We start from the raw sequence: 20497 nt of genomic DNA on the forward strand, positions 1-20497 counted from the left end.
ATCTCCAAGTTGGGATCCACCCCTGGACACCAGGGAGGGGGGAGCAGCTCCTTGGGCAAGGGCCTTTGACTATGCCCAAAATAATATGGAGGGGCAGTGTTTCTGCCCCAAACCGGGGGCAGGAAGCACACTAGACACCAGGGATTCTTTTATTTTCCAAACCTAGAGGTGGGAGCTGCCCAAAATGGGCATGCCTGTGCCCCGACTCCTCCAAAACAAAAGGGACAATCTTTCTGCCTCTCCTGGGGGGCAGATGGTCGTTTAGTACCCCCGATCTGCCCTTGGGGGGGATCTGAAAGCCCACTAGTCACCAGGGATTTTTCTGCGGATTTTCTGAAAAAGGAATCGGGGCTGCACACATTGGGCATGACAATGCCCTCACCCACAATAACCCCAAAAACCCCTTCCAGGATGCAGATGGGGGCACAAGCCCCCGATGTGCTCCAGCAGTGGGGCAGAAAGCACGCTAGGCACCAGTGATCTTTGTTTTGTATATGTAGGGGTGGGGGCTTAACAACCCCTCCCCCCCCCCCCCACCAAACTAACAAAACTCTTTCTGCCCCCTGCAAATATAGCCAGTCTTTCTGCCCCCCCCCCCCCCCCCCCCTAGGAGCAGATGAGGCAATAACTCCCGATCCACACCCCAGAAAGGGCAGAAAGCTCACTAGGCACCAGGTAATGCCCCCCAAAATAGCTACAGTCATTCAACCCACTGGCAAAAAATAAATAAAAAACCTCGGGGCAGCAGAATGCCTACTATGCACCAGAGATATGTTTATGGGCATGTCAAAGAGCGGCCTGTTAGGCAAGGGTCGCCGCCTCTTTTTTATGCATACATTTGGTCATTTCTGCCCGCCTTAGATGGGAAATTTGTGCCGGTGCAGTGATTTCACAACCTCCCACAGAGAAATGTGACTTTTTAGCTAAATTTGAAGTTTGCTGGGGATTCTGGGTAGGAAAACATTTGGGAATCCATGTCGACCACACATCCCTAGACTCCTCCAGGTGTCAGATTTTAAGAAATGTCTGTGTTTATTAGGTTTCCCTAGAAGGTTTCCATGTGTGGATCCCCTCACCTGCAAACCTCAAATTTAGCTAAACAAATCATATTTTGCTCATATTTCTATGTTGGAGGATCACCGAGCCCACACAAGTTTCCTACCACCGAGCATTCCTCCAGGTCTCCCAATAAAAATGGTACTTCACTTGTGTTGGTGGGTCAAGTGCCTGCTACAGAGAAGGGCCCAAAACGTATTGTGGAGAAATCAAAATGATCCCGCACAAAACGGCCTAGTTTTGCCAGGGGGCACCTGTGTTTTTGGTCCCTGGCTCGGTGGCCAGCTAGGGAAACCTACAGAACCCAGACATTTCTGAAAACTAGACACCCGGATGCGGGGGGGGGGGGGGGGTGGATAGATTAGCAATATAACACAGAGCAGAAGAAAACTAAGTAGTTATTTTTCTAACCCAGAATTCCCTGCAAACCTCAAATTTAGCTTCAAAAATAGAAATTGTTCTCACATTTTCGTGTGGGATCAGCATGCCGGCACAAGTTTCCTCCAACCCAGCATTCCCCTCGTCTCCCGAGTAAAATGATATCTCACTTGTGTGGGTGGGCCAAGGGCCTGCGACTGGGAAAGCCCAAAGACGTAGAGCTTGAGGGGATAGCACAGCGAGCTACAACCGCTATATTTTTTTAATATACCTTTTTAAACTGATTCTGCATTTGACACAGACACAAGTGAGGTATCATTTTTATTGGGAGACAAAGGGGAACGCTGGGTGGTAGGAAATCTGTGCCGGCATGATGATCCCAAACAAAAATGTGAAGAAAATGTGATTTGTTTTTTGTAGCAAAATTTGAGGTTTGCAGGAGATTCTGGGTAACACAACGTTGGCAGTATCTCAGCCCCTTTCCAGGATTGAGGAATCCTTGCCCCTGCTGCAATAGTATTTGCCAATAGGGTGATGTATGGGACCCATAGATCAAGGTTTAGTTTAAAAAGGTCCGCCGGAATAGCATCTAGGCCCGTGGCTTTACCTGTCTGAACAGAACCTAAGGCATGCACCGTATCTGAGGCGGAAAATGTGAGCCGGTCCCCAGGGTTTATAGATGGTACCCCCACTGCAGGCTCAGTTACCAGTTCACGCTCAGCACTCGTGTCTTTGAATTGGGCTGAAAAAAATTCCACCCAGTCCAGAGCGGAAACGTGGTTGACCGGTATTTGGGTGTCAGGGTCCCTACCCCATCTAACAGTCCCAAAATTTCACTTGATTAGATGACTCACAGGCTTTAAGGAGATGTAACCAGTAGGAATAATTCCAATCCCTCTTAGCTATCCAAAGGACTTGTTTATAAGACTGCCTAGCTTTCCTAATGTCGTGAGAGATCCTAGATTTAACAGCTGCTTATAATTTACTGTGGGCTTCTCTGCAGCTCTTGTTATACCATCTTTTGTGTGCTTTAACTATCTTATTTTTTAAGATCCGAAAAACATTTCTCATGGAGATGAATGGTTAAAGAATCTGCCCCGCCGGAGGGGGATAGGGCAGTCATCCTACATCTTGTGTCTAAGACCAACTCTTCTATTTTACGGATGAGCTCTGGGTCGGCTAAGACCCTAGACCATTTGACCCGTCTTCTGTTATCACACAAAACTAGGTCGGAAGTTAGGCAGGTTGTTTCCAGTTGATAGTCACCCAGTCCGGGAAGCCTAAGCCCTAGAGAGAGGGGGTTATGATCGCTCTCAGGCCTAGTCTCTACCACCATATCTATTACATTTGACCAAAATTCAACATTGACCAAAATGTAGTCAATACGACTTACACTAGACCCATTGTCAAAAGTTGGTTTCCCAGAATTGTCTGACGGAGTACGGCCATTCACTGCCCGAAGCCCCCACTCCAGGCAGAATCCCAGCCAGTGGAGGGCCGCCTCTGTGCCCCTGACACCCTTACTAATGGTTAGTGGGGGAATATTCCAAGCAGTATCTTCATCAATTCCCACATCTTCTGCCAGACTAAGGATAGGTTCAAAAGAGAAGTTCAAGTCACCTGCTACTAGGACAAAATAATGCCATTGTGCTTCTTCAGAAGACATTCAAGATCGTCCAGGACCGGTTGCTTCCTACCACCCTGACAACCACGGGCGTAGATATTAATTAGAAAAATATCCTTGCTGTTATCCTTACTTAGGCTGATACATAGGAGGTCAGTATTCCCTACCAAGATTTCCTTAGCTCGGAATCCCAGGGTGTTTCTAATCCACACCGTGAGTCCTCCGGAGGCCCTACCCCTAAGGCCCTGTATGGCGGGTTTGTGATAGTTCAGGTAGCCTACTCTAAATAGAGGGACAGTTGACCAGGTTTCCTGGAAAATTACGATATTATATGTGTCGATAAAATCGACCCAATCTTCGTTATCCAGGCAACCCCTAAGCCCTGCAATATTCCAGGAGGCTACCCTAATTGTTCCTACTGGGCTACTAGATGGAATATTCTGCGATAAGCCCAAGTCCCCTGCCCTGATCTCAATGGGAGTAGTAACCTGACCAGGGTCTTTACTCGAGCCTTTAGGAATACTTGAACAATCCATACAACCTACTAGGGTGGTTGGGGGAGCAGTCACCTTAGTGGAAATGGGTTCCGTGGATTGCATTGGGGCGTCAATCCCCCCAAGTCAATCCACCTCATCCAAACAACCGAACATATTAGAAGTGGGAGCCCCTTGCCACCAGTTGTTTTGACTTTGCCAACCATCCCTTCGTCCTTTCCGTCTAATGTTTTGGACTGTTGACCAGGTCCCCTCTATCTCAACCTGCTGCCGCGGTGGGTAGAAAAATGTAAGGGGTCTGACGACAATGGAAGAGTCGTCTTCTGATGTGGCCCATGAACAAAGATGCTGAGCTGTGTGGGGATCCGCAAAGGACACTACTATGCAATCACCAGCAATGGACTTGCGTGTGGGACCTACCCAAGGTACTCTACGTACCATTAGTACCCTGCTTCTTTGATGGTTAGGAAGCTGTCTATTTGTATTAAGCCAGTAAATGACCTTATTTTTTAGGGACCAATGGTTCTCTTGTGTTTGTGGATCCAGGGTAGGTACGCCAGCTAACACGATAACATAGGGCCCAGCTTCTGGTGGCAAGTCAATAAAGCCCCCACGAAAAATCGGGCGACTGGGTTGTTGAGAAAATGTATTCGTGGTTGCTGGCTGATGATGCTGGTGTGGAGCAGCTTGTGGCCTTGATTTGGATGGTGCTATACTTTGAGGGGGACGGGTGCTTGGGGCTGTAGATCGTGGGATAGTGGCAGTGGGGTTGCAGACTTTTGTACGGGGTTTGGGTATGGGTTTTGGTGGGGGCAAGGTCGGGGGTTCTGGCACCTGAGCTTTAGGGATACAGTTCTCACTCTGGGAAAACTTAGCATCCATTTGTTTTAGACTACGGCTAGCCAAGGTGACTATAGTCTTATCCATTTCTAATAAGCTGTTTTCTAAACGGGAAAGTCTAAGTTCCAGGGGAGTAAGTAGCTGTTTTAAAGTAACCCACACGGTTTTAAGAAATTCTTCATCACCCCCCCTATCCTTCCCTGACTCACTCAACATACCCTCAGTTGGCCTTTCGTCGATCTTAACAGGAGAGGCCCCCAGTGTTAGGTCTAATACAGTACTGCGTGAAACAGAGCCATTTTCCTCTCCCAGTGTGCAGGTATTAGTTTTTGAGGCCTCTTCGTCAACCCCATGTGTGGCCAGCGGTCGTCTACTATTAAAGAACTGGGACCTTGCAATTTTTGCTTTTTTGCGTGCGTATGTGGATCTGGCAAGGCATTTCCTTTTGTGGGTGGCAACTTTCTTTGCACTTGCTGCTGGTTTGGACAATTCGGGTTTACTGGGAAAGCCTATACCTGCCTCAGGGAAATATGGCGCAGGCACCTCGGTGGACTTTAGAGGTGTCGGTAAAGAAATAAGAAGAGGCTCAGGCAAAGATGTGGTCGGGACATAATGGATATCTGCCTGCGTTAGCAATGATCGAGGGCGAGATGTACGCTCTGGGGTTAGAACAGAGGCAATTTTCCCTAAAGATGATTTTTTGGAAGATGCTAGGTTCAGGGAAAGTCTACGTGCTGCTTCTAATTCCAAGGATACCCTTTGTTGCATTTTGCTGATTTCCACATCAATGGCCAAATTGGTCTTGGTGAGGAAATCATCTAGGGTCCCATTAGGCTTGTTCGCTCCCTTAGCAGTTTTGCTGCGACTACCCCGTGTACACATTATGGGTACAAAGGAATAACAAAATAGTGGGAATGGAAAATGACAGCAACGAGCCAAGGGGGGTGGACCAGGCCAGGCCTCTCAGTCCTCGAACGGCCTCAAACGGCCCGCTCTTAGCCCGGTCTTCGCCCCGAGCTGCGTCCCGCGCTGCAGGAGTACTGATCCTAGTTGTAGTGAACGTAGAGGGCGGTGGGCGGGCCACCAGGGAGAGCGGACCGGAAGCTCTCACTCGGTCACGCAGGGACTCCTGGGTAATGGAGTCCCTGCTACGCTCGCAGCCCCGCTGTAGCCAATAGCCCAAGTCCTGCACTGTTCCTGCTCCGCTCCCTGCAGCGTCCAAAGTCCAGCCCCTCACAAAGGCGGCGAGGTTCCGTTGGCAGTCGAAGTGTTGACACAGAGAAGCAAGCGCCTCCAGGTAAAAGCGCTTGAAAGGAATTGGCGTCCCAAGGGTGCGGTGATGACAGGGGTTTAAAAAGCCCTCCAGTGGGCGGGCCACCAGGGAGAGCGGACCGGAAGCTCTCACTCGGTCACGCAGGGACTCCTGGGTAATGGAGTCCCTGCTACGCTCGCAGCCCCGCTGTAGCCAATAGCCCAAGTCCTGCACTGTTCCTGCTCCGCTCCCTGCAGCGTCCAAAGTCCAGCCCCTCACAAAGGCGGCGAGGTTCCGTTGGCAGTCGAAGTGTTGACACAGAGAAGCAAGCGCCTCCAGGTAAAAGCGCTTGAAAGGAATTGGCATCCCAAGGGTGCGGTGATGACAGGGGTTTAAAAAGCCCTCCAGTGGGCGGTGGGCGGGCCACCAGGGAGAGCGGACCGGAAGCTCTCACTCGGTCACGCAGGGACTCCTGGGTAATGGAGTCCCTGCTACGCTCGCAGCCCCGCTGTAGCCAATAGCCCAAGTCCTGCACTGTTCCTGCTCCACTCCCTGCAGCGTCCAAAGTCCAGACCCTCACAAAGGCGGCGAGGTTCCGTTGGCAGTCGAAGTGTTGACACAGAGAAGCAAGCGCCTCCAGGTAAAAGCGCTTGAAAGGAATTGGCGTTCTGATTGGGGGTTCTCAATCAGAAGAAGTTCTTAAAATAGCAGTGCTGGATGGAGACATTACGCTCTGTGAATAGAACTTGCCTGCTTGCCCTTTATGCCTCTGATGTATGGGAAATGGTGCCAATGGTCGTTCTGAACCTCCCCAACCACTTTAGTGACAATTTTGAGGAAGTTGTGTGAGATGGGCAAAATGTGGCACATCAGTTCCTCTGCTATGGCCTGGAAAGAGTGGATTTAGTGGCACAATCCACAGGCTATGATAATGCAATCTGCAGTAATGCATGGATCCACCAATTTCTCAGGTGATGCCTATGCCAATCTTAAGAGCCTTTTTGATGGTACAGTCAGGGGATTTTCTCCCAACAACATTTTTCGCTGCTATTGTGGATGTGGTGGCACCAAAGGTCACACAACCAGGGCCCGAGCTACCTCAACAGCCGAATCAACTTCTACGCTCCCAAACGCCACCTCCGATCAGCCAACCACGCCCTCGCCGCCGTCCCCCGCATCCGAAGAGCGACTACGGGAGGAAGGTCCTTCTCCTACCTGGCCGCCAAGACCTGGAACTCCCTCCCGACCGACCTGCGCCTGACCCAAGACCACCTCTCCTTCAGGAAGAAGCTGAAGACCTGGCTGTTCGAGCAGTAGCGGCACCCCCCTCCCCCCCCCAGCGCCTTGAGACCCTACGGGTAGGTAGCGCGCTATATAAGTGTCACTGATTGATTGATTGATTGACTGAGGGTGGTAGCAAGAGTCCTCTCCCAACTCCTGGCTGGGTTGCTGCAGCTAGTGTTGGACCACCGGCAGAATGAGATCTCCCTGCTCTTCGACCTGGAATTTTCAGTCAGCATCCCCAAATCACACTCTTGGCATTCTCCTCTTCACTAGGACAGTGCTGGATGTGGTCTTCCTCAATAGATTCCCACCTCCATTCGAGTTTGAGATATTCAGGCTAGGATCCTAATGTTTTGGAAGAGGAGGACTCCTCTTTCGCCGGCGGTGGCCACAATAGTAGCCAATGCCTCCTTTCTAGGATGGGGTGGTCAATTAGATGCTCCCAGGGAGCCATGATCACAAATCACTCTGCACAAGATTTGGGCTCTCCATCTGTCCCTAAAGACAGTCTTGTCTTTCATTTAGTTCCTATTGCAGAGAGCCCAAAGAGACTTGTTCTGCCTGAGGTGGGACATCCATCCATCTCCACTACACATTTCCTCCCATCAATTTGATTCTTTGTGTTCTGAGGAAGCTGTACCAGAACTGTGTACATATGGTCTAGATCATACTGGGCTGGCCATGAAGGGTGTGGTACTCATCTACTTTGCCTGTGCCCTCTTTTACCACTTCTGCTCAGTGTAGACCATCTCTTGGAGTGGGCTAGGCAGTTTTGTATCCAAACGTCCAGAGGCTCCACCTTCATGCATGGAGATTGCGAGGGGCCATCTTAACACTCACCACCTCTGCATTAAGGTCAAAGGAGCTATCTTGTCAGCTCACAGCCCATAAACCAAATCTAATTATTTTGGATGTAGATCCAATTGAGTTGGCCCATTCAACAGGTGTTTACCTAATGTGTTGGCCTTTCCTTAGGCCGAAAAGTCTTTGCTGTAGGTACTGTTTAGTATCTGTCAGCTGTTTCGTGATTTCTATGTTTGGCGGATCCATTTTGTGTTTTCTGACTGGTTTAGCCTTGTTTCCACTTTTCTATTTGTCATGCCTCAGTGTTATTCTAATCTGGTGCTCAGATTCCTGATGTATGTGCCCTACTCATCCATGCATGGTTCTGTTTTGTGTCTGCTTACCTTAAAGTTTATGTGCATGATTTCCGTTACCTCCGGCTGGCATATTCGCATGCTGCAGACTTTGTCTGCTTGTCCTAATTCTATCTCATTTTTCCCAGACAGACTTTTCCTTCAGACAAATGCCTCCTTCCTCACGCGAGTCTACTGACATTTGACCCATCTCCTCATCTCACCAAAGAAGAATTCAGACTGCACCACCTGGATGGTCACAGGGCCTTAGTTTCTACATTGAGAGGACCCACAAGTGTAGGATTGATTAACTTTTCGAGATCTGTGTTCAAGTGCCAGGATGGCCCTATTTATACTCAATAAAATGCCCTCATGGCACGATGCGGTTGGTAGCCAATGGCAGGTTGCCTTCCACCTAATGACTACTTCCTGAAAAGTGTGGTATCTGGTTATCCCAGACTGCACCATTCTGCCCACTTCCAAGATGGCAGGACCCCTCTCCTGGCGTGTGAAACCCCCTAGCTCAACCCAGAGGTGTGGCTACTTAGGGGGCTACACAACCATGGAAAACAAGTTTAGCAACCAGTTTGCCCTCTCTGGTCCCAAGTGCCAGCCTGTGTGCCTGAACAATGGAGCGGCCCCTTTACCAAGTGTTACCCATTTGTCCTTCAAAGAGGCTTCTCCCTTTAAGCTCGCCTTTTGAGCCAACACCCATGTGCTCCTGCATGAGGGAGGTGACACCACCATCCAGAGCAGGCCCCTATTGTATCTTTTCCTGTGAGTTCTTAGCATATCTCCCCAGGTGGGCAGAAAGCAGTCTCGGCGACAAAACCCTGTGTGCAACTAGTATGGACACAGGGAACTAAAGGCAACAAAATGGCAACCTTGCTAAAGATGCACACTGCAACTTGTAACATTCATTCGACTTGGTTTATTTATTTATTTATTGTTGGCACTAGTCCAGAGTTAGCACAGCTGATGGGCCAGCATGCAACTTTGCACTTGCCAATTGGGCGATGAGGTTTTTCCACATTAAAAACAATAGTTCCACGTTTTTACTGTCAAACCATGTAAAGTATCATGTTCAGCCTGTGGAATGTTCTGCACCCTGCCATAGGACTCGATAGGCTTCAGTTCTTAGGTATATATTTGGATTGTGTGTATACCATCCATATGCAAATTGGACAATGAAAATCGAAGGAGTCCCAAAGTTAACTCCCAATGAAAGAGGAAAAATATCTAAATTCCTACTGCTCAATTTGTACGAAGCACGAGGTATGAACATCAGCATGATAAACGGCAGCTGCCTACGAATTGAAGCCTGACTTAATACTATTGGTTATAATCTTTACCCTCATGTGACGTTATTATCTGGACGATATAGATTCTTTATATTTGTCGTCACTCTACATAATCTGCATTTTTACTTTTAAGCCCTGATGAAGTTCCTTTGGCATCAAGAAACGAAACGCGCTAGCTGTGTGCTGGTTTTAAAATGACAATATGAATAACGAAGATCGATGGATTATACTTGTGTATTTGAATGACGTCTTTCAGAGTGCAAAGTAGGTTGCATACCCATCCACGTGGGATATGTCCCCCAGGCTCCGTTGATGCCTTCAATGCGAAGGTTTATCCTTTAAAATGAAAGCTGAAAACACTTGTATTGATTCACAGTATTTTGTTTATTCCGGGATCTCGTTATATTCCACAAGATTTCTTTTAATGCATGTGATGGTTCATTCATATTTCAAATATCCATTTTACAATTCCCAATGCATTTCGGCATAAGATATGCCTTCATCCGGGGATATTTCTAAAGAAAAACGAAGTATCTGTTTTAGCACTCTGGGTTTGAGGAAACGAAAGAACTTAAAAGGTGCATGAAGTTAAAAAACACCGGTTGTGATAGTGATCCCCAAAAGGTATTGATGAGATAGGTGGTACCTGTGTTTGGAGAAAAGAACAATCACTTGGGGGGTATAGGGGGAAGGAATAGGTAAGGCGGCCCCCCACTCACACAGTATTTAAACAATTGGAGCCTCACCTATATATGTGCACATCAACATAAAAGACCAACCAGAAAAGGGACCCCTTCTCGTTAGTGTCCCCAGGGATTTGTCAATAACATAAATCCTTTGGTCAGGATGTGTATAGGTACTAAAAATCACACAGGACCACAATTACTTCATCCACCAGAAAAGTGTGAAAGATAGAGAGAGTACCTCACGGTAGCACCACCCGAGGGGGTTCCCGGTTAGTAATTACCGGTATACCCACTTCTCATCATTGGCCACTCTCTCTATGTGAAAAGACAAAAGTGCACTAAAAGGAGATAATAGTGCAAATGTGAGAAATAGTGATGTGAAAAACACAAATAGTAACAAACATCTCACCACTAACACACACTTTGTAGTGTACAGAGAAAAGATATAAAGACCCCTAACCAAACACACAAACAATATATAGATGTGTGGTAGGGTTATGCTTGCTTTACCGTTTTATTCTGATGCAGCAGAACCCCACTTCTTAAAAATGGTAAAATTGTACCATAACACTTTCTGTTCTCAAGCCGACATGTTTCATCGCTGCTTTTTTAGCGATTTCATCAGGGCAATGAGGGGTAAGAAATTCTCAGTCTTTTCATGCAATTATGGACCTGTGTGAAGGATATAAAAAAAGGAAAGACGCTGAAAGCGCCATTCAAACCCCTACAATTGGGGCATCACAGCCACCCGGCTCACTTGCATATATATGTACCGCCCCGTGCAGAGGGCCACACCCGCCCTGTCAGCCTGAGGCGTATGAATTTCTGTAACATTTGGGAGTCTCAGGAACCTTTCGGAGTCACATTCTGCAGGGACCTACCACTTTATGGTACTCCACTGGCACCAAAGCACACGCTCACTAGTTCGAAAAGTCACATATCACCATGATGTGCGTTCTTGCCCGTGGCACGCGCAGGCCTTCTAACCTCAGGGCTACACACCGCATCTCCTTTGGCTTTTTATTTTGTCCTCTGACGTGCAGCCAGTGTTCTCCGTGGGCATGCAGCAGCAGACCCCAGTCCTGCCAGCTGGGTACATACATTGCCATTCTCCCTGGTACACACACTAGCGTCTCTCCTAATGGCAAATCCAGCCACCCTCGACACACATATGCACTTATCACATCAGATACAACACGAGTGTCATACCTGGCACAAGTAGAACTCCTGGCCCTTGGTATGCGCCGAGGCACATGCCAGACATTCACTCCTCGCCCCGGGGCCACTCGCCCCTCAATCGCCCACCAGGGCACGTGCACCCCTCTGTCGCACCATGCACGCAGGCCCCATGCCCACCCTGGCATGCACACCTCGCCGCGCACACTTCAGATGTCTGTGGCGCTCAGCGCTCTCGTGGGTTGGGCAGGCGTGGCTGGCACTGAGCTGGGGAGCCGAGGATTGAAGCAACTCGAGCTGTCCGAGTGACCATCTGACATTCCCATTAGGAGTCCTGCCAGTCATGAGCGCGGACAACCCTGCGAACGGCTCCCCTTTCAGCCCGGAGACAGCCTTTAGCAACATTTTTACGCAGAATATATCTAGCAAGAGTCCTTTCCCGCCCATTAATGTGTCCAAATGGGCAAAAGATGCTGCAAAAAGTTCTGTTTCTCTCCTTGAGGTTAAACGCAGAAAACAAAGTTTCAACTTTACCACAAAAATACACCTGTTCATTCTGTCATGTTATGTTAGCCGTATTTGTAGAGCGCGCAGCTGCCCCATCAAAGGGGCATCCCGGCGCTATAATGGACAAAAAGGACACTTCAGTTACAGCGTTTGTAAAGGGAAAAGGAAATAAAAAACCAGACGCGCCATTCACAGTAAACTTCACTACTGGTGGTCATGTACAGGAGTTTGTCTAGTGGTGTCAAGTTATTGCGATCTTTTGGGGTTATGTAAGTATGTAGTGGTACTTGAGAGAGTCATTTGTCTGTACTTTGTGTGTATGCTGACTTTTATTTGTTCCTTCTCTGTTTAATGTAGGTGTAGTGTCGTTTTGGACTTGGTGGTGCTTTTATGTTTCTACTTGTTCTGTTTGTTTTCTGAAAAGAGGAAGGTGCTTCTGGTACAGGTTGTGCACGTGTGCCTGGCATCATTTTGAATTGCATGAGGCTTTAGATGTCGTTATTAGATGGATTCACCATTTTTTTTATTTTTATTCACTTTGGAAGGTTTGAGAGCTTGTATTCTTACTCTTTGCTATTGTTGAGAAGATTGTGGGGTAGGGAAGAGTGGACTGACAACGAGTCCTTTTACTGTATTGCAGGAACAAAATAACATTGCTAAAAAAAAACATCTGAAGCATGGACTTACAACTGGATGGAGAACCCTTGTTACAATTGGCAGAGTAGAAGGAGCATGTTATCACTTTTTAGTGCCACAACATACTCATCCACAGATACATATTTAGACTGTTTACTAGAAGAAGAAAAACTTGAAACTAGTTATACCTGTACAAGCTTGTGGGGCTCTGTGTGTGTTTGGGGCTCTGTGTGTGTGTGTGGGGCTCTGTGTGTGTGTGGGGGGCTCTGTGTGTGTGTGGGGGGCTCTGTGTGTGTGTGTGTGTGGGGGGCATTGCGTGTGTGTGGGGGGCATTGCGTGTGTGTGCGGGGCATTGTGTGTGTGTGGGGCGCTGTGTGTGTGGGAGGCTCTGTGTGTGTGGGGTGCTCTGTGTGTGTGTGGGGGGCTCTGTGTGTGTGTGGGGGGACTCTGTGTGTGTGGGCTCTGTGTGTGTGGGGGGGGTCTGTGTGTGTGGGGGGTCTGAGTGTGTGTTGGGCTCTCTCTGTGTGGCTCTGTGTAGCTTTTTTTGGAGCTGGCTCTGTGTGTGGGTGGCTCTGTGTGTGTGCGTGGGTGGCTCTGTGTGTGTCGGTGGCTGTGTGGGTGGCTGGCTCTGTGTGGGTGGGTGGCTCTTGTTGTGTGGGGGCTCTGAGTGTGTGTGGGGGCTCTGTGTGTGTGTGGGGGGGGGTCTGTGTGTGTGTGTGTGTGGGGCTCTATGTGTGTGGGGCTCTGTGTGTGTGGGGCTCTGTCTGTGTGTGTTGGGCTCTGTGTGTGTTGGGCTCTGTGTGGCTCTGTGTGTGTAGCTTTTTTGGAGGTGGCTCTGTGTGTGTGGGTGGCTGTGTGTGTGTCAGTGGCTGTGTGTGTGTGGGTGGCTCCGTGTGTGTGGGTGGCTCTGTGTGTGTCAGTGGCTCTGTGTTTGTGGGTGGCTCTGTGTGTCTGGGGGGGCTCTGTGTCTCTGGGTGGCTCTGTGTGTCTGGGTGGCTCTGTGTGTGTGGGTGGCTCTGTGTTTGTGTGTGTAGGCGGCTCTGTGTGTGTGTGTGTGTGTGGGTGGCTGTGTGTGTGTGGGTGGGTGGCTGTGTGTGTGTGTGGCTCTGTGTGTGTGGGTGACTATGTGAATGACTGTGTGGGTGGCTCTGTATGTGTGTGTGTGGGTGCAAATGCAATAGGTCTCGCATTTGCGAGCTATTAAGCTATTGGCATTGTAAATGACAATCCCATTTATTTATGTTTTAAAAACATAAATAAAAATGTCATGAGCAATGCCAATAGCTCTAACTTTAATAATGCCGAAACCATTGCATTGTAAATGCTTGTTACTAAAAGTCGAGAATCGCTGAAACGTTGGACAATCCATCACGCTATCAGCATTCTTTACTCCCCTCCACCCCCCTTTCAAAAGCAGGAGAGGCCCCTTCAACTGGAACCCAGAAGGTTTTAAGCTTTTACATTGATCGTAATAAGGACCATCGAGTGGGAGATCAGCTTTCTGTGGTGCGAAGAAAGGGAAGGCTGTGCAGAAGATGGCTCTGTCAAGATGGATACTCCTCTGTATTAGAATTTGCTAAGCACTGGCCACAAAACTTCCTCCAGAAGGTTTGAGAGTCCATGTCACAAGGGCTAAGGCTGCTACCACTGCATTAGCATGTGCAGTACTTGTCTCTGACATTTGCAAAGCTGCTGCGACAGGTGCATCAGTGCACACGTTTGCAAGGCACTACTATTTTGACTGCTGCTCTGGTGGCCAGGGTATTTCACCCGCTTGATCCTCCCAGAACTCGTGGTTTGAGCTCACTCCACAGACCCTCCACCTATGGGGTACTGCTTTGGTATCTATTGTAAGGTGAAGAATCTGCAGTTAGAAATCTCAGTCAGAAAAACAAGTTACTTTGTTAAAACTCTTTCTTGTGGATACTCTATTTAACCAGAGGTTCTTCACTGGCCCTTCATATACGCGTTCTGTGGGGTGGCCTCTTTGACATCTATAAAGGTCTCAAGTTTGTAATCAGGAGAGTTACCAACAGTTACTCACATCTGAGGGTGCAAAAAGGGAAAAGACAAAAAAAATGACAGCGTGTAGGAATGGTTCTTATAAGAGTCTCTGCTCGATTACTTCCACGGCAGTGTGGAGTTAGCACTCTGCCACAATGCCTGGGGATATTCTAAGGTGAGGAACCTGAGGTTAGATCGAGTTTCCCCTAGAAAAAACATTAATGAAGGTAAGTAACTTGTTCTTCTGGTTAGCAAGTTTCTTGGGGGATTAGATGTAAGTTAGAGGAGTCATAAAATGTAAGATGTACATAAGTATGAAGATAGAGTATTTTGGTTATTGTAAAGGGAAGCTCTATTGGTAATATCTGATGAGTCTATCAATAAAATGCAAAACTGACATCCTGCATGTAATTAATTATGCTAATTCTATGATGTCAATGGTAAATGTCCCAGGAACTACGATTAACTGTGTTTTTTTAAATAATGAAAACCCAATAAATGAACAAAAAAGTTACTTACGTTAGTTAACAATCTTTTTGGTCGATATTCTTATCTACTTGCACATTCCTCACCAACCTTGCAACCTCCCCATTCTGGGAAAACCTCCACCATCATTTAACAAGTTGCCAAGTTAGTTGGTGCAATTCTCCTGTACACTGGTGGTATTGTTCTTTCCCTGTCTCGAAAGATTCAGTATAAAACACAGAAGGGATATCAGGGTGAGGGGTGAGTTGCTATGAACCTCTGAAGAAATTGCTGTGGCTGCAATGCCGACGTTAATTATCAGTCAACTCACCCTGTCAGCCACAGAGAGCTATATCAGAAGTTTCTCGGTCCAGTATATCACCTGGAATATACAAAGGTGAGAAATCGGAAGACAGAGTATGCACCAGAAAGATCATTACTGAAGGTAAGTAACTTTTTCATCAGCTCCCCTCAACCGTCCCCTGGGATACCCCAAAACAGAATGAAGGATGAGGAAGTACGAAGGAGACAGGTGGAGGAAATATATCCTGAAGTCGGCCCCAGAACAGATGTTTTTGCTCAGAGCTGGGCCCAGGCCACCAGCAGCCACCATTTCAACCATGAGAAGAACGACCGGGCACACCCCCATGCATAGTGACACAGGTCCATTACTTTGTAGAAAGGGAAGGATAACATCTTCGATGTGCTCCAGACTGCATTACCTCCGAAGGGCATAAACTGTGGCTCTGCAGCAGACGAGAATGTCTTAGTAAAAAAGACACACTGGTCCAATGAGGCCACACATTCACAATTATTTTCACTTGGAAAGTTTCCAAGCACGTAGTCAAAATGCCAGAAGAAGCAAATATAAACTTAGATGTTGCCATACTTTTTTTTGTTTGTTTGAAAAAACCTTTATTAGTGACTAAAAGGTAGGAATCACATCATTCTGCCTACATCCCAGTCGGCCAAGATTGCGATGCATCAAATATATGGATGATATAACTAGAGGGTAGGGGAGTACACAGTAAACTGCCTACAACCCTACCGGGCCGGCCGCGTTAGTTGGAGTATTGTGCTGTAAAGGCGGTAATATCCTTGCAGTCATATTGACAAACTAACGTACTATAAAAGTGGACATATTCACTGATGCATTGTGATTAAGTGGTGTATATCTAGGGTGGTGGTGCAGTCCAGTGAATAGAGTATGTAGTAGCCTGACTATTTGCTCCATGTTCTCCAGTGAGTGAAGCGCGAGGGTGATAAGTCCTTCTACCAGGTGGTTTTTGACCATTCTGGTGTCGTAGCGTCTGTTTCAGTAGTGTGTTCCAATAAATAGGTTTGCAAGGGACCCCAGGTGTCTTTTGGCCGTGACGAGGGGGGCTGAAGATCAGCGTATGTATGCATGCAGCTGCTCTCGGCAGTAAACAAGATCCCGGAGCCAGTCCTTAAATACAGGCGACTCTCCTGTTAGCAAGAAGGAGCGCAAGGGAAGTGTATTTCCGCATTTTGTCTGCAAGAGGTTCAGTGTAACCCAATAGTGCAGTGAGGGGATCTTTTTTTATTAGGAGACATTTGTTGTTGGCCAGAGCGTGTTTGTAAAAAGACTCTCTGACCTTTTCTTCTCGCATTCTTTTGCTTGTATTTTATTGGTAGTGTGATTACCCTGGACTTTCCTCCCATCGTCCCCCTTTGTTTTTTTTCTACATGTTGGTAATGTTTTACAAATGAAAAGAACCAGTAAATAAAGCTTATTGAAAAAAATAATAGGATACTGTTATTAATTCCCCTGGCAGCGGTGTCAGCCGCACCTTATGGAGGAGTTGGAAATTAATTTACCATCCTGTACCATCCATTCCTGTGCTTTTTCCTTATGCTCCTCTGGTAGATATTGCAGTAATTCTTCCCTCTATTCCCAGTTAGCTCTGTCGTATCTAGCAAGAAGACCCTGTGTAGTGATTGGCCATCTGTGCAACAACTCTTTTACCTGAGGCATATATCAACTTTGGCTCCAGGCTCCTTGTCAGGAGGTGGTGCGACAGCTGGGGTTTGTGAGTTTGATCATTTGCAAGCACTGGACACAACCAAGGAGTCTGGAGGAAGCGGACCTATAACAAAAATTGGGTCAGATGGTGGGGGTTTATATTTTCTGCCCACCCTAGCTGTAATAATGCGTGCATGTGCAGGGTCTTTAAAAATATCCTCTGCATGATGCAACATGTCTTTTAACATCAGAAAAGATTGAGATGTTTTGTATGAAGTCTTTAAAAACATCCACTGTATAATGCATCAGGCCTTTTAACATCAGTAAGGATATTTTGTGTGAAGTACCTAAGGTTTCAATAAAAAGTCTTCTTCTAAGGCTTCTTTGTGTAAGGTGACTCCATGGCATGCAGCTGCCCTGGAGATGAGCTCCCGATAGGAGGTTTTATCATCAGGAAGTAAGGGCTTGGCAGGATAAAGAACAAATCCGTGTCTGCTGGAGGGTCTACATCATAAACCTGCCAGGGGTCTGGTAGGTGCTTCATAAACATTGTCATCCCCTACATCTGGTTTTGTGTGAGGAGAATCCAGAGGTATGATGTTTAGAGGGTTTTAGGTGAAGAAGGTACCAAAGGTACAGCTGAATGTGGTGAATAGAGTGGATGGGACTGGTAGCTATGTCCTTCTCTTTTTAAAGGTATCTTATAATTAGCGTCTTGAAGGAAAGAAGTTTTACTTTTGGAAGATGGTACTGGTGCAGGTTTTGTTTGAAAGCGTCCAGTCTCTAGATGAATAAGTATTTTCTTTTGTTTTGGATCGAGTCTTTCCTGCATAGTTTCGGCCCTGGACATGGTAGAGTAGCGGATTTATGTTTTGGTGCCAAGGTTTTCGGAACAAAGTGATCTTCTCTTTTGGTACCAATGGTTTGGGAGCCGAAGATGCACTGTCTTGTATCGGGCAGAGCTGCAAGGCTTTGTTTGTGCTTTCGGTGTCTAGCTGGAGGATGGGGCGTTTGAAGCAGAGTCTCAGTACCTACCATGGCCGGACGGCAGTTGTGTCCCAGAAGCATTTTGTTTAGTAGAAGTGGGTTTTTGTGTGGGCAAAGGGGTTTGGGTACTCGCAGCACCTTGACCATCCGGAAGATCATGGAACTACAGATCAGTCTTGAATTTGGAGTCTTGCACTGATAAGGCCTCTTCTTCTTCAGCAGCGACTCCTCCATGTCTTCTTGTTGCTGCATATCTTCATGACTGAGGATATTGGGGGTGTCTTGTCTGTTCTGTTTGCATGTCTCTACTTCAAGCCCGACGGTCCTGCAAGGTCTTTTTAGAACTAAATGACTGACATGCGTCACAGTCTTCTTCTTTGTGCTATGGAGACAAGCAAAGATTGCAGACTTTGTGGAGGTCGTGTGCGGGTACTTAGAGAGGCACAGAGGGCAGAATTGAAACAGAGGCCATTCCATCAGGGACTTACGTTGAAAGAGTTAGTGTCGAGTAGAAGGTAACCTGGACGGGCTAGGCCTGAAGGCCGCGACTAGGGTATTCCGACCCGATTAGTTAAGTCTTCCAAATTTCGATGTGGTAGAGATGGAAAATGCTTTTGAAACAATACCTATGAGGATTGAGCACTGAAAGGATCCTGAAAATGGTCTCAAACTGAAGCGCTGCAATACACATCCGGACCCGATGGCAGGAAGAAAAGAATCTAACAATGGAGTCGATGAGAATGCATAGTATGACGAGGAGTAACCTTACCTCGTGACTCGAAAGACTTCTTTGAAGAAAAAGAACTTGCAAGCATCTGGACCCAACACTAGATGCCAGGAGTATATAAAGCATGCGTATCTATACCACAAAAGCCTCAAACAATAATTTACCAAGTAAATGACAACTATCTTCTACAAGCACCAATTACACCATCTGGGTCATGCTGAGCTCTGACTCTAATTTCTGCATAGCACCAGGTGTGTTAAGTGAGTTTCTCCGAAAGTCCAGAGGTTTCCCATCATCCCCACAAACCCCCAAGGCTTTAGTTGATCAGGCCTATGCGTCAGCAGGGAATGGAGCTCTCCCTTAGAATTTGACAGGATCAAGTCAGACTGCTAAAACCACCTTGTGGCTTCTAGAGTAATGTCACTGGAACTAGATCCTCAATGGACCTGTACACTTGGGTTACTACTTCCGAAATCATCACAGAGAACAGTAATGTATAGCTGGTGTCACCAACCCGACCAATTTTACAGGTACGCATTTTCTGGCTTTTTCTAATCTAGCCTCAAAAATAAGAACACTAGAGCCTCTCTTTTGTTCAAGATCAAAAGAGTCCTGTATGCATGGTACCAGAAATTATCTTTGACCTGGTGCTCACCAGGGAATGTGTTGAATTGCCAACATACTGGCTAAACTGCAGAGAATGCGTCACTACAGCTTGTATTCGACAAGGCAATATAAAGCAAATGAGTAGGCAGAGGTCCTACGCAGTAAGGGGCAGATTTACAAGCCCCTTGCGACACATTTACGCCGATGTTGCATCACTTCTGTGACGCAGCAGTGGCGTAAATCATGCGCCATGTAGCACCGTATTAACAACGGGACGCATCTAGGAAGATGCGTCACGTTGTAAACCCCTGCACCACATGAAACCTGCATCAGGTTTCATGTGGGCATTCAGGCGCAGGGTGGGCGTTCCCTTCCAGGTACGCCTGGTAAAAGTGACGCTGTGAAATCTACAAGATTTCACTGAGTCACTTTTACGGCTATGCTGTTTCAAAACCCTGCGCCTGCTTGAAGCAGGCGTATGGATTGATGAAGCATGATAGGCATAGGGCACCGCCGAGCCTTGCTGGAGCCGCGTTGCGCTTGCGACGCAACTCCAGGAATGCACCACATTTCCGCTAGGGGATGCAACACGGACCTGCCCATCCGTGTGCCGCGGTGCACTGCATTGTAAACGCGGGGCATAAGTGGTGGCGCACGGGTAGGCAGATGCGTTGCAACTCTTCTGGCGCATCCTTGCTGATAAGCAGAGATTAGCAAGAAGTTGTAGATCTGCCCCTTAATATGCAAGAACAACTGGTCTGTAAGCGCTAGCTCCATTTGGTAATCTGCCTGCCCCAGCACACAGCCAAAGCTGCTGTCCTTGGACACCGTCAGGGCCATTCTCAAAGATTGTTCTGGGCATCCATGTGTTCCAATCACTACTGGATTTCTGCCCATGCTCACTTCAAAATAGGCTTTTTAGCTGCTTAATGGCTCTATAGTGAAGGCAGTCCAATGAAGATTGCTTGGGTAGCTGTCCTGTGCTTTTATTATTATTATTATTATTATTATTAATTGAGTTTTATTAAGCGCAAACAACCCAGGGGCCTCGTAGCGCTAAGTATTGCCAACCGGACAGGGAAAGGAAGACTAAATTAAATGAACAGTAACATTTTCAGTTTCTTCCTAAATTGCAGAAGGTTCGCTTCGCTGCGAAGGGTAGCGGGAAGGGTGTTCCAGGCCTTGGCGGCATTCCAAGAAAAAGAGCGTCCGCCCCATCTGGTGCGTTTGATCTTATTGATAGTGCCCAGAAAAGCGGTGCTAGATTGCAATGTTCGATGGGGGAGATACGGAGTTGCTAAGGAACGAATCATTGCTGGTGCGGTCTTCCACATGGCCTTGTGCATGATGCACA

Source organism: Lissotriton vulgaris, chromosome 2_1 (assembly GCF_964263255.1).
Source record: "Lissotriton vulgaris chromosome 2_1, aLisVul1.2, whole genome shotgun sequence".
Taxonomy (NCBI): domain Eukaryota; kingdom Metazoa; phylum Chordata; class Amphibia; order Caudata; family Salamandridae; genus Lissotriton; species Lissotriton vulgaris.